This window comes from Cynocephalus volans, chromosome 4, assembly GCF_027409185.1.
Source record: "Cynocephalus volans isolate mCynVol1 chromosome 4, mCynVol1.pri, whole genome shotgun sequence".
Taxonomy (NCBI): Eukaryota; Metazoa; Chordata; class Mammalia; order Dermoptera; family Cynocephalidae; genus Cynocephalus; species Cynocephalus volans.
Window position 1 is genome coordinate 42,000,016 of NC_084463.1, and position 13,958 is coordinate 42,013,973.

The window sequence follows — 13,958 nt, forward strand, 5'->3', positions numbered from 1 at the left end:
TGTCCTATGTGTTCCCCTTATAAAGCCTCCAGTCCACACCAATGCTAACTCATTGCCATCAACCTGCCACACCACGAATGGGTTAATCCATTCCCAAGGGCCGCACAATTCAAACACTGGTCAATGGCCTCACCTTTCAAATACCATAATCAAATCTCCTACCTTCTTAGCACTGTCACAGCAGGGAACAAGTTTCCAATATCTGAAATTTGGGGAACACATTTGACTCATACCAATCCCTAATATACAGAGAGCTCAGTAAAACTGCAGGTAAATAGAAAAAAAAAAAAAACCCAGAAAATTTGCTCTCACACACAATATAAAACTGGTGCTTAAACATATGAAAAGACGTTCGAGCTCACTCATAATTACAGAAATGCAATTTAAAGTGACACCAAGAGAGTCCTCTTCTGCCTACGATGTGGGAAGCTAGAAAGAGTGTGGTCCTAATGTACCTATAAGAAAAAGCTACAAGTACAGGCCAGCCACCAAAAAATAGGAAAAAAAAAAAAAAAAACCACAAAAGAAAAAAGCTACAAACTATAAAATCATCAATTTCTTGGACTTATCAGAGCACTGAGGTCTCAGGGAAACTGAGTGGCCTGAAACCTAAAGACAGACCATCCAAGGAGACACAAGATGGAACACTGGCTGCAGGCAGCAGAGAAGGCCACACAGGCAGAAAAGAAGAATTAAGCTTTGCCCGGGAGGACAGGGATGTGCACCCAGGGCTTGGCCTACTCTGGGGCCCATACAGCAGCTGAAAAGTGCCTGTGGAGCAGGGCAGGTGGCAGATGAGGACCCCCACAGCACATGGTGGTCAGGGAGACCACAGGCATGTCCCTAAGTCTCTCCAGGGAAGAGGAAGCAGGGCTGGCAGAGGGGAGGGTGTGCCCTGGCAGGATGGGCCCTGGGACTGAAAGCCAGCTTCCTTGAGACTCAGCAAGGATCCACTGGGCAGGCTTGGCCCAAGTGCTCAGCCCACTAGGCAGCCTTTGGTGCAGCTTCTGGTGAAGTCCACAATCCAATTCAGCACTGCACATGTGGCACGGTCTCTCACAGCTCTGACCCTTAAATCAGCAAATCAAGTTACTCAATTGTGCCCACGAATCCTGCCCAACCTCATTGCACAGAGACAGCCAGTCTGGCAGCTTAGGCCCAAGAGACACAGCGTCCTAGAAGCAGGAGGCTGCTTCCTCTCCTAGGTACCCCTCATTCCTACTCAGCCCCCAGCATACAGCCAGGCCCAGGCTTTAAATAATAAAGACCTGTGGATGCATGGAGGATAGGAGGAGAGCGGAAAGGAATGAACTGGGCCTGGAGAACACAAAACCAGGAGTGTGCAAGAATGGGGGAGGCCAGGCCTTCTGGCTCCAGGCTGCCCCACCAGGCCCATGAGTGCTACGGAGGCCCCTGGGCAGGAGGCTGCACGGGAGGCTGTTAGAAACATGTGGAGACACCATCCCAGAAGAGTCAGGGGAGACTGGGGACCACGGAGGGGATCCAGGTCTGAATCTCCATTCTGCCTTGATCAGTGTGTGACCTTCCTTGAGAAAGTCTCTCATCTCTTGTGTCCCCAAGTCTGTCCATACACTCAAAAGTGGGGGAGCAATGTATGCCTGGCAGGGCTATTGGAGGAGTAGGTGGGAAGGACCAGGAGGTGCCTCACACAGTGGGCACAGCATGTCTTGTTTTCCTGTTTCCTTCAAAGAGAACCCTGAGAACTGCAAGGGTGACACTGGCACCCAATGGGCTCTGCCATTCTCTGAATGTCTGCATCCTCCCAAAATTCACATGTTGAAACTCTAAGCCCCAAGGAGGGGGTGTTTGGGAAGTGACTGGGTCATGAGGGCAGAGCCCTCACAGTGGGATTAGTGCCCTTGTGAATGAGGCCCCACAGAGGGCCCTCACCAGAACCGACTCTGCTGGCGCCCTGATCTTGGACTGCCAGCCTCTTGGATCTGGCCAAGCAGTGAGAGCCAAACTAGGACCAGAGCTCCACGATGGAGAGAAGCAGGCCTGAGGTCACATGGGAAGCTGACAAGGCTGCCACCCAGACATGCCTGGCCCTGCCCCTTACCCTGTCCCTCTGCTATACAGGATGGAGTTTCCCCACACCCTCACTGCCCCTTGTCAACCACGGGAAGTGGCGGCATCCTCAGAGGTGCTGCTCCGAGAGCACCTTCACTCATCTCCTCAGCACACGTCCATCATCCAATGTGCCCAGAAACCAATGAATGATTTAGAAAACAATGTAAGACAGTACCTCAGCTCACAGTTTACACCAAAATAGATTCCAGATGGATTAAAGAGTTAAGTAGTTTAAAAATAAATTCAAAATAAAACATCAAAACAACCCAAAAGAAAACATCTACCAAACACAAAAGCAATGTTAAACACACAGAAAAACAGATTTGGCAGCATAATTTTTAAAAGCTTCTGTAAATCAAAATGCAACACAGGCAAAAAAGATAAACTGAAAATATATTTGGAACACATATGACAAAGGCTGCTATCCTTAGTATGTAAGGCACTCCTACAAGTTTATTTTTAAAAACATTCAAACATAATCTGAAGTAAAGTGTGGATGTGAGCAGGAAAGGCACGTGACCCGTCAGCAAGCGAGAAACAAACAGGAGAAACCACAGGCGCAGTTAGGAGCACATGACGCCAGGACCTGCCAGTCAGATTAGTGGAGCTGGACAACTGAGGACACAGGGTGGGGGCGGTGCAGTGGGACCCCAGCCTCAGATGCTGCTTGTGGGGGCACAAAGCAACACAAGCCACCTGCAAAATGATCAGGCAGAGAAACCCCCACCACTCCAAGAGTTCTGCTTCAATGAGTCCAAAGAGAAAGAAGCAGAAGCCAGAAGTGTTGTAAAATAAAGAACAAAATATTAGAAATGGCCTAGTCAATAAAAAGAAAAAAATAAATCATGTTACATATCTATATAGTATGTAGCAACTTTAAATAGTGTCCACAAGCACATATTTAGTTATGTGGTAAACTGCTCAGAAAAGAATCCTAAATTGAAACAAGGCTACCAGAAAGTGTGTCACACAGTCATCTCACAAGAAGCACCAGGAACTGTGTCCCCTGCCGGCGGAATGTACAACGAAGCCACTACTCCAGAGAACTGCTGGGCAGTTTTTGATAAAGATGCACTGACCTTGACCCTGACCCAGCCATCCCACCCCTAGGCACTTACCAAGAGAGCTGGAAACACATGTCTCCAAGAGCCCTAAACCCCATGGTCAGAGCAGCCTTGTCGTGATCAGCCAACCTGAGACAGCACAGATGCACATCAACAGGAGAAAGGACAACTGTGGTCCAAATGTCGACAACCACATAGAGTGGCTGTGGCCATGGTGGAGTGGCAGGTTAGTGGAAGTCTTTGCCCCTCCAGGTAGGTGATGTGACCCAGAGTGCCTCACTCTTCTCTGCACAGTGGGCACAGTCACCCTTCCCCAGAGGGCCACTGCCAGTGAGGATGGAGCCTCGCACCTCCGAGTGAGTGTCACCATGGCAACTAAAGCCTCTCCTCTCAATCCGTAGGCCTAGCCCCCAGGCTCAAGTGCTCCCCAACCCCTCCTTCCCAGCCAAGCAGTGCATTACAGTGCATTACTGCAGTGCCACGTGGCACACTCACTCCTCAAGCCACATGGCAGGGAGGCAAGCAGCTCCGGGATTAATTAGCTAGTGTTCACACAGGGTTCAGAGAGGCATCAAGGAGCCTCTTGCAAGCTGGAACTGCCCCAGGAGCAGCAGAGGAAAGGACCCTGAGGCACATGTGAGCATACCTGAGGCACAGTATACCTCACACAAGACTGGGGCCTCTGCATGCTTCCACCACAGCCAATCCCCAGCTCACTCAACCCAGGCTAACCCCAGGTCTCAAGGAGGCCCCTCCCTGGAGCTCTTCAACCAGATCATGTGCTCCTGGCTCAGGCCAGTCCCACAGCCTCCTGCCAGCAGGTAGGCCCAGCCCCCTCAGGAGGAAACAGCAAACCTGTAAATGAGCTGCACAGGGAGGAGGCGACCAGAGGCACAGGACAGGCTGCAGGGATGAACGCACTGCCCCAGCCCCATTAGGTAGGAAGCTCCAGATCTTCAACAAGGGTCCCAAGACCATTCAATGGGGAAAAGATCACCTTTTCAACAAATGGTGCTAGTAAAACTGGACAGCCACAAGTGAAAGAATGAAGTTGGACCCTTACCCTAAACCATATACAAATATGAACACAAAATTTTTCAAAGACTTAAATGTAAGACCTAAAATTATAAAACTCTTAAAAGAAAACATAGGAAAGCTTTGTGACAATGAATTTAGCAATAACTTCTTATCTATGACACCAAAAATACAGACAACAAAAGAAAAAATAGAAAATGGGGTTTTATCAAAATTAAAAACTTTTGTGCATCAAAGCATATGTCGCAAGTTAACATGACAGACCCCATCTTTATCCCAGTTGTAAAAACAGCTAAATACATTCTACACTCTATAGTTCTGTGGTCACAAGCCTGTTCCTGTGTTAGCAAGAAAACCACAGACGGCCAGCTTTTTCCTATGTAGATGAGAAACAGAGTAGCTCTCTAAAACAGACCCCTCCTCAAGTAACCACATTTCCTGCCCTTACACCCAGGTGTAATAGACCCATACCCAAGAAACTTCTTTACCTAGGTTTAACTCACAACCACTGACCCATTTAAACTAAACATGCTTTTTGTGCAAAACTGTATGCTCTGCTATAACTTGCATATTTTGGCTTCTTTAAACCAGTTTGCTTGCTCTTGCAGAACATCCTGTGTGCCCAACAGGATGCAGTTTATGCCATAAGTGCTAAAGCCATCAGATCCGGCTACTAAGCTGACAGTTCAAAGCTTGACATAAGTTACACCATTTTATGTAAAAAAATCCATTTTGTTTTGTTTAAGGAAATAAAGAGGGGGGAAGGGAAGGGTGGAAAACCCCTGCTGATTGCTAACCACAAAATTAGTTTATGTACTCGAGGCTTGCTTGCATTGGCTAAAAATACAACGGAAGATCTGCACCGAGGAGACCTTAAAAACTGAAAGTAACTTAGGCTCGGGGCCACAGTTCAGAAATTGGCTGCTGCCGTCCTGGCCGGAATAAACTCCCTTTGAATTCAATTTTCTGGGTGCAGTCTCTTTTTCAATCTACCCTCTGGTGGGTAGCTGGCTGGTGCTATAACACATACTACCAACAGAATGAAAATGCAACTCACAAATGGGAGAAAACATATCAGTTAAGGGATTAATATCCAGAATATATACATATATACGTCTGTGTGTATAAACTCCTACAACTAAACGAACAAAAAAAATCCTATTTAAAAAGTATCACAAATGATAGAGATAAGAAAAGTGAACAGAATGAGGTAAAAAGAGAGAAACTAAATCACTTATAAAGGGAAACCAGGCAGTCCTCAGATTTCTCCAAAGCAATATTCAAATCATTAGACAGTGAGTGACATCTACAAAATGGCCAGAGAATGACAGTCTCGACCAAGGATTCCATCAACATTCAAGCTGTCCTGTAAGCCCCAAAGCCACAGTTCTGAACATCCAGCACTCAGGGTCACCAACCCCATCAGCCATTCTGAGAAAACATCCCCAAGACAAGCCTCAGCTGATCAAGATTTGATGGAGGAAACACCATCAAAAGGGCTGTCAATGAGCACTGAATATATTTATCTGTAGATGTAAGACAGAAACCAATGTGGGCTGATGGTGACAGACAAGAATGCAGATAATACAGTCCCCAGCTACGGAGTAATGACTCAAATGACACAAACTGGGGGCAGGGGGAGACATGAGAAAAGATGAGAAATAATTAGCTCATCGCCCCATCAGTAAGAAATGCAGCCAAAGGGTATCATTTAAAGCTGACGTTTCAATAACAGAAATACAAGTAAATGTCAGAGTATAAAAGCAAACACTGAGAAAGGTATTATTGTTAGCTAAAACTGGGTGATGGGAGAAAGATAACAAAACACATTAATTTTATAATGACTCAAAAAGATGTCTTAGTCGCCTATTGCTGCCATAACAAATTACCACAAATTCAGCAGCTCAAAGCACACAAATTTGCTCTCTCACAGTTTCCATAAGTCAGAAGTCCAGTTGGGCTGTGCTCCTTCCTGGAGATGCTGAAAAAACAACTTGGGTTGCAAGAAGAGTCCAGGTACTTGTGTCCTTGCTGCTTGTGGTGAGAGGTGGGGGTACCTTTAGCTCCTAGACCCCTCTGCTGCAGTCCTTGCACTGGGACTTCTCTGACATCCCTTCACCACACCTCTCTCACTTCTCGCTGGAGAAAGTTCTCTGCTTTTCAAGGCTCAGCTAACTACATTGAGCCCACCCAGGTAATCCAGGCTAGTCGGTCTACTTTACGGTCCATAACCTTAATCACATCTGCAATGTCCCTTTCTGCCATGTGCCATGACATGCTCATTGGTGCCAGGGTACAGTGTGGTTAACTGGGGGAAAGGCAGAGATGGGGGGAAATGACATTCTGTCCATCACAGAAGGTACTTAATAAATGATCCCCATAGACATACAGTGCTACAGACAGTATATGACATTATATGAAATGTTATTACAATATCTCATAGAGACAAAGGTATAGACTCTCCCAAATATCAAAGTACCGAAACTAAAACAAAAGCAAAGAAAACAGATCACAGAACAAAAGACTAAAAAAATACAAACACACACACAACAAAACTAAGATGAAATGTATGTGACCTATCAATAAATGTAAATTAGTTGAACTTACCTAGAGAAAGTGGGGGGAAAAGATTCTCAGACTGAATCACAAAGGAAAACCCACCTTTATGTGACATACAAGAAACACATTTAAAGTAGTCTAGAAGGGTTAAACATAAAGAATGGGCAAAGATGTGGTAAGCAAATACAAACTCAGGAAAGCACGAGTCATCATCTTACGATCACAAAAAGTAAAAATGAGGAAAAGGGTACTTTGGTACTAATGGGTGCACTTCAGAAAAAAATATAATCATTACAAATAGCTATGCACCAGACAACATAGCTGCCAACATTCACTGGAGACACAAGGGGAAATGGGCAGAAATGTACCAATGGTAGAGACTAATTCACTTCTCTTGGTCCACAACACAGCAAGAGAACAAAAACTAAGTAAAGGTTATACACGACCTAAATAAAACAAATAAGGTGGTAAAATTCATTGTCATACACATCAAACCTCTGCCAACTTGAAATAGAAACTCAATCTTCTTTTTAAGCCCCAGTGGAACAGTGATGAAACCTGACTCCATGTTAGGGCCACAAGAAAACTTCCTGAAACCCAAAAGTTCAAAAGAGGAATCAGTATTCTCTCATCAAAATGCAACTCAAATTACTATAATAGTAAAACCAATAAATCAAAAGAACCTCTTGGAAATTTTAAAACTTGCTCCTAAAAACTCCTGAGCCAAAAAGAAAATATATACCAAAACTGCAGAACTTCAGACAGCAATGATAAAGAAAATCTGTTCTATTGGAACTTAAGCATCACACCTTAAACATGAAGTACTTTTCTGAAAAGAATGTAAACAAGTGAATCAAGCACACACATCATTTCCAAAAACAGTGATAACATAAACAGGAAAAATAGAAGGAATTATTAACTGTTAGCAAAAAGCAATAAGTTAATAAGTAGAAAAACAGAACAATTAATTTAATAAAAATATCCAAAAGCTGAAACCTTGAAGAAAAACTAAAACAACAAAATGGAAACTATTAGCCACAGGCTGCTGAATGTGTGCAGAGCCAGGCCAGAGGGGCAGAAGAGGGATAGAGGTGACCCGGCTAAAACTCGATCTCCTCCAGGAAGCCTTCTCAGATTTGCTAGTCTCCCGCAGCCATCTGCAATCACAACAGTGTTCCTCACCCTGTGCTGCCCTGTTGTCCACACATTTGCTGCACCAGATTTCTACTGAGGACCTAGGATGACATATGAGGTTCAACCACACGAAAGTACCATTTCTACCAGCCAAAGAACTCCAATTGTTAACAGATTTCATCTGTATCTTTCAATCTAATACTGTGTCCAGACTGGGCATAGAGTAAGCAATAATCCCAATCTCTGCCTCAGAGACTACAAATAAAACGGAAAACCAGCAGATAAGTAGCAATGACAAAACATGAAGTGCTGGGAAGGAAAAGAGAAGGAAACCGAGACAGGAGATACTGGGAAAGAGTGGTCAGGAAGGTGAGCGAGTGACAGTGAACTCAGATCTGCGGGAGGACGGCCAGCTACCCCCAAGGCCAGGAAGGAAGGGCAGGCCAGCCTGCAGGGGAGGGAGGAAGAGGCGCCAGGTGTGGCTAACATGGCGCCTGGCAGGAGGAGGGGGAGAAGCAGCAGGGGCCAGTCCCATCTTGTCCAGTACCCCAGATAACAGAACTTTCCGTGATGACCACAAGTTTCCCTGTCTGCACCGTCCAATACAGCAGCCACCAGCCACTCGTGGCTACTGAGAGCTTGCGATGTGGCTACTGGGGCTGAGGAAAGGAACCCTTCATTTTAAAGTTGACTGAAATAGCCACACCTGGCTAGTGGTCACCATAGTGGACATCCCAGATAGAGCTTCCAGGACGGGTAGACGTGAAACAAGAGCCTAGGAGGCCCCCCGAAGGTTTCTGCGGGCCGACGCAGAAGCGGAAGCCCCTGAGGGAGCTGTCCCCTGTCCCCATACCCAGGAGGCACCTTTTCACAACTTGGACAACGGGCAGAAAGGGCGGAGGGGAAACACCCAGAGTCAGAGTCCCCAGCTCCAGAGTGCAGGGGGACCATCTACGACACCCCATTAGTGGGTGCTGCGGCGGCGCTTTCCTCCACGCGCGGAAACCGGGGCGCACAGGCCAGCGCCCCCTGGATTCGGGACCTGGACAGCGCTCCGGGGACCCACTGTAGGGAAGAGGGGCGCAAGTGCCCAAGGGTCCGCCCGAAACGCCCCGTACTTGGGGGCTGTGGATCCAGGCCCAAGGCGCACTCGGCCCGGCCCGCCCAATCGCCCCGCCCCCACCCCCGCCGCCGCCCCCGTCCTGCCCCATTTCTCCGCCGCCGCCTCACCTGGTCCTGGGTGGTCGCTGTCGTGCTCTAGCGCCCTTGGCGGGAGGGCGGCGCACAGGGCAGCCACAGGCCCCACACAGCACCTCACGGCCCAACCTAAGCCCTGCTACCGGCCGCTGTGCCTCTCGTCTGGTAAGCGCCGGCGGCTTCCGACATCGCACGTCCCAGCGTGCACCGCGGCGCAAACGTTGGGGACGGTGGCCGGCTGGACCAAAAGACGCTGCAGGGGCGCGCACGGCAGACGTCCGGCCTCCTGGGCTGTGGCCTCAGTCTCCAGGCTGCCGAGAGCTGGCGGAGGACCGGCTGGGTGGCGCTTCAGGACTGGGCTCCGCCTCCGCCTCCCCCCAGGCCTCCCAGTGCTGGGGTCTCAGCAGCTGGGGCGTCAGCAGAGCCGGGCTGCTGAGGGGCGCCGAGGCCGTGGCCTGGCCCGTCAGGAATGGGAGTCGGGTTATCAGCGCGCGGGTCCGCGTGGGGACGTGAGCAGGCTGGGAGCTGACAGGTCCCTGGGGGCTCAACATCCCCATCTCACAGAAGAGAAAACCCAGGCTCAAGACAGTTGCAGAACCTTTGCCCGAGGCCGCGGCTCCTTCTCACAAACAGCCAGAGCGCAGCGCGAGGACCTCAGCTTTGGGAGACCCCCCGGGGCCCGGCCTCCTTCCGCAGGGGCCTGCGGGGCCTCCGTCCCCCTGAGCTGCCTGCGAGCACGAGCTTCCAGAAGGACCCTGGCCACTCACCCTCCAGTGACACGCTGGAGAAGGGGCCTGAGCCCTCCTTCCTCGGGGCACAGTAAATTATACACGTATTAGAAATGAACGTTCAGAATTTCCTTGATTCATAAAATTGTGGGTTTTTAAGTGGGTTAAAACATATGACACCCAAAAATTATAACTTCTAAAACGATGGAATAAAGCATTAAATAAAGGATGTTTTAATTATTCCAACCTCAGTTTTGTGTCACATTAGCTGTGCTACTTTGGTCACATTATTTCAATTTTCTGAAATTTACTTTCATAGCCTCTTATGTAAGTTAGGAAGTCAGCGTGATTACCTAAAAGTCTTCTGTGCCCCTAAGTTTGTCATCATTCTGTCCCAAAAGCACAGGGAGTCTCAGTTAGTCACCTCTGCATATATGCTTCATCCCACGTTGCTGGATCCCTAAATTGCCTCCCCTGTTTACCTCCCAAATACAAACGCATGGACAGCCTGTGTTCTTCCCCAGCCCTCGGCCTGAGATCTTGCAATGTGGCTACTGGGACTGTCCATGCACGGGTTAAAACCTGTGCTCGGGTGTACCCGCCTCCAGCATTTCGCACTCTTTGTTTCCATCCTCTTGTGATGGCCCCAAACCATCCCAAATCCTCCTCTCCTTTCTACCCTCCCACTTACTCCAAACTAAGCCATCCTGGTAATCAACTTAATTGCTTTATTTTCACTCACAATTCTCCTTTCTCTTTTTCTTTTTATCCCTTCTTCCATTGGCTCCATTCCTCCCCACTACACTGCAGCTCCATTTGCAGATAAGAAATTTCTCTGTCTCTCTCTCTCTCTCTCTGTATATATACATACGCCCAAATATATATACATATACCCCCTTTCTTTCACGTTCTCACTTTCTCTACCTATCTGTCCATCTAGCCATCCAACCATTCATCCAATCTTTCATCCTTCCATCATCTATGTTCATTTATTTACCTACCTATCTATCTATTGATAGATCTATCTATTTCTCCAAACACAATTTGGGTCATCATTCTCTTCTCACTTCTACACTTTACTTCTAACTTCTATGTTTTCTTGGAACACTGTACCGACCTCTCTTCTCTTGCCAGAAAAGGTCTCATTCATCTGCCACCTGCTCCACGGGCACACCTTCCTTTTCCTCCCAATGAGGGGAGAGGTATGAGTTCCTAAGATATATGTCATATGATTACAAATGACCTGGAAGGTCTGCTGTGCCAGGAAGCAGCCCACAGAACGTGACTCTCCCTGAACTTTCTGAGCAGACACGCCTGGGGAACAACATCCAGCCATGTGTCCTAGGCAGTATATAGCACAAAATTCCTCTCAGGCTATGTTCGCTCCTTCCAATTTGCATTCCCTGCATCTGTGTGACCACTCCAATGATTTCAGAAGTGGCTGATTCACCATTACATTGTTACTCAAGGTCCTTGTTCCAAGGATGTCCTAGAACCTGGCAGATGTGTTATTTCCTAGCCCCCACACCGAGCCTGTGGGGTCCCCTCCCTGACAGCTGCTCTGAGTGACCAGCTTCCACCTCAACAGCAGGGCCTTGGTGACAACGCTGATGGGAGAAAGCTGGGCAGAGCACTTGGCAGGACATCTAGGACTCTTAGTTGGCTACAGAAGCCCTTTTCCTCTGGGATCACCCCTGTGATTTTCAGTTCTTCCCTCAGAAAACCACATGTCCAAGCTGCACGGACTTATGAGGGTCATCAGAAAATTCAACTTCAGACAACATGTTTGTATTCAAGCTGATTTTTGGAAGCACCTTGCTGATATTTGGAAGAATTGTGTCCTAGCAGAGGAAACAACTGCAAATTTTCTGAGGCAGGATAAAGCTCCACGTGAGCAAGGAATTCAAGGAGGCTGTTGTGGCTGCAAACATCATCTGCATGCCTTTATTATTGTCAGGGATTGCAGTGGGTTTTCCTGGTAACAGTAGATGTGTTGCAAACCTTGTTTGCCAATTCTGACAGACTGTAAGTTACAAGTGGTAAGAGACAACGTCAAAGGTGGTGTTAAGGAAAAATGACAAAGGGCTTGAGGTACTTTCTCTGATTAACATCGGATGCCATTGACTGTTTCTAGCTGATGTGACATGATTAAACTCAATTTGTTTTTATAGAGTCACTCTCTGTGATGTGTTAAGAAAAGATAGTTGTGCACTAACAGTGGAAAAGAGGATGCTCGTTAAGAACCATTTACAATGATCTTGGTTAGAGTTGATGGTGGCTCAGACCAGGACAGGAGTGGTGAGAATAGACTTGTTCCAGATATTTCTGAAAGAAGAGTCAATAGCATCTGCTGATGGCTTTGATATAAGCCATGAAAAAAGGGAGGAATCACGAATTATGACAATGATTTGGCCTGATGTACCAGAATGATTGGGTGGTGATTCAGGGAAGGCTGCAGGTGGGTGGAGTTAGCTTGGCAAGGTTCGGAATCTGCTTTTGGATATTTGAAGTGACTATTAGACATCAAGTGGATATTCACATTAGGAAATTGGCTATCTATGTCTGGAGTTCAGAAACAATATCTGAATTATTTCTTAAAGGCAGATCTTGGCTGCTGTGTGGCAGATGGACTGTAGGTTAGAAATAAGACTCCCTGTTAGTAATCAGTACCTTAATCCAATTATAGTATTTATTGAATGGCAGGCAGGGTGTAGGGTGATTGTTGGGTTAATTTAAAATTTTCTCTTAGCAAGATAAGTATGAGATAGAGAGATAATTGAGTTTAGCGTCCTACAGTAAGAGCATAAAATGTTGGAGAAAATAAAAGAATATTTAGAAAATCAGTTATGACCTTCCCTTGGCTCTGTGTGGCTGTCTCTTTCTGTTTGTCTGTCTGTGCTAAAACATTTTTGTAACTTTTATCCAGATAATGAGAATAACACACATTTAAAAGAAATTCTTAGAAGATACATAGAAGTATAAGTTAAAAAAGTAAAATCTACCCATAATTCTGTTACTCAGCAATAAATGCATCTAATATTTTGGGTGTATGTTTTTTCTCATATATATGTGTACATGTTTTATTAATGAATATTCAAACATACAGAAAGCATTCTTTTAAAAAACAAACACCCATGATGGAGCTCTAAACTTAAAAAACATGATCAGAGACCCATGAGTAGCCCACTCCAGTCCATCCTGCAATCTTCCCCTGAAGGTTTCACTAATCTGAGTTTAGTCTTCATTGTTCCCATGTTCGCCTTTAGGCTTTACTTACTTAAGAAGATTAAAATTATATTAAGTATTTTTTTTGACCACAATGACAATCACATTCAATAATTAATAACAGAAATCAATAAAAATCATATCAATATTAACAATAATGTTAATATTTTATTATATTAATATATTTTATATAATTATAATATATTAACAAAAATAATAATAATAGGAATAAGTAAAAGGAGAAATATCAAAATATTTAGAAATACATGGAAATTAAGCAGCATGCTACAGAACAACCACTGGGTTAATAAAGAAATTAAAAATAAAATTTTGAAAATTTGGAGGCAAAAATAAAAACAGCATACAAAACCTATGGGATACAGCAAAAGAAGTTCTAAGAGAGATGTTTACAGCAATACACACCCACATCAGAAAAGAAAAGTCTCAAATAAGCTAAATGTAGCACCTCAAGAAACTAAGAAATCAAAACTAAACTAAGCCCATAATTAGTAGAGGGAAATAAATAATAAAGATTAAAGGATAAATAAATGAGCTGAAGACAGAAAAACAATTAAAAGATCAACTAAATAGAAAGTTGGTATTTTGAAAAGTTAAGTAAAATGAATGAAACTTTAGCTAAACTAAAAAAAGAAAGAATACTCAAATAAATATGATCAGAGATGAAAAAGGAAACATTGCCACAGATAGCATAGAAATACAAAGGGCCATAAAGGAATATTATGAACAATTATACACAAACAAATTGGATAAACTAGAGAAAATGAATAAATTCCTTGAAAAATAGAAAATCCTAAAAGATGAATAATGAGTAAGAATATTGAGACAATAATAAAATGTTTCCCAACAAAGCAAAGCTCAGTACCTGAGGGCTTTACTGCTGAATTCCACCAAACATTTATAAAGA

General features: G+C 45.3%; 1 protein-coding gene across 1 annotated transcript in view; it reads right to left on the reverse strand.

Moving 5' to 3' along the window:
- Positions 1 to 9,280, reverse strand: part of LOC134374583 (zinc finger protein 845-like) — a 60,503-nt gene extending 51,223 nt beyond the window's left edge. Inside the window, 1 exon segment of the mRNA XM_063092391.1 lies at positions 9,114 to 9,280. The gene's annotated coding sequence lies outside the window, so the exon portion shown is untranslated.
- Between the last annotated feature and the right edge of the window lie 4,678 nt (positions 9,281 to 13,958).